The sequence below is a fragment of the Galeopterus variegatus genome, unplaced genomic scaffold (assembly GCF_000696425.1).
Source record: "Galeopterus variegatus unplaced genomic scaffold, G_variegatus-3.0.2 Scaffold716, whole genome shotgun sequence".
NCBI classification, from domain to species: domain Eukaryota; kingdom Metazoa; phylum Chordata; class Mammalia; order Dermoptera; family Cynocephalidae; genus Galeopterus; species Galeopterus variegatus.
Window position 1 is genome coordinate 153854 of NW_007726827.1, and position 1224 is coordinate 155077.

Genomic DNA, 1224 nt, shown 5'->3' on the forward strand with positions numbered 1-1224 from the left:
TCTGCTAAGAAATTGCAAAAACAGAAAGAAACCTCACCTTTTTACATAGTCAAGCAGATGCTACCCATTCAATGCACATCCTGAAGATGAGCAATAACTAGTCATTCCTCAAGCAAGAGGATTTGACAGCACATTTGTCACACATCCTAAATTTACCTGGTAATCAGGGTGATCATCTGTGTTAGCTAGCTGGCTTGTATATAAAGGAAGAACAAACTTCTCATAGCTTAATGACAAGAGGTGGTTTATCAACTTGGAAGGAGGCCCTTGAAGTCAGGCTGCTACCTTCCCACTGAAACTGGGAGATAGGGGTGCTATCTCCTCTGATGACTACATTTCAAAAGAAGATGCTGTAAGAAAAGGAAGAACTTCTCTTTCCTGGCTTTTAGAAGGGAGAATTAATCCTCTTATTTTTCATTTGTATTTGTACTTACAGTCTTCACAAGAAATATATTAACTCAAAGTTTTGTATAGCTATGTTTATAATGTCACCTCACTTGACTAATTGTTGAAAAGTAAGTCTGAATTAAAGACTCTAAATTTCAGATTATTTAAGAGAAATTTTGACTCAAATGTACATAATAACTAGGATTATACCAAAGAGAATACCAGTAAGTGGAGGTCCTTGGAGTACCTTCTTTGAGGATTAAATTGAAACATGTTATAATTAGTGATTTACACAGAAATGAATGGCGAGTGCCCGAAAACAGTCTAAATATTTTAATGTTTTCCCTATTAACTTACTTTATACTTGTAGAACTCATGCCATTTTGTAGGTAGCACAAATATATTTTTCTACATGTTCTGAAATACTGACATTCAAATAAAGTTTTATTATATGAAGCAAAGAACTTAATTTTTCTTAAATTTACTTTCTTACTTTTTTTTTTGGCTTCATTTATTGTGTTTTTGAAAATGTTGCATGCAGCAAGGATATGCCCTCGCCAACTCCTATCATAATTTAGGAAAACTAAAGCTCCCCCATAGTACTTGATTTAAAAGGTTGATTTCAATACTTGATAAAATTCTCATTCAAGAAAATTAAGAATCACACTGTCACTCACTTCAAGGACCAGTGGTACATGTACCCTATTTAAAAATGTTATTAAAGTGGATGGAACAGCTCTAAGATTTAACTCATTAAAATATACAATTATTGACCCAGATAATTTGTGGTTGAATTCTTTTTTTTTTTTTTTTTTCCTTTTTTTCTTTTTTACTGAC

At 32.6% G+C, this 1224-nt stretch overlaps 1 protein-coding gene across 1 annotated transcript in view; it reads left to right on the forward strand.

Moving 5' to 3' along the window:
- Positions 1 to 1224, forward strand: part of HTR2A (5-hydroxytryptamine (serotonin) receptor 2A, G protein-coupled) — a 72852-nt gene that overhangs the window by 34640 nt on the left and 36988 nt on the right.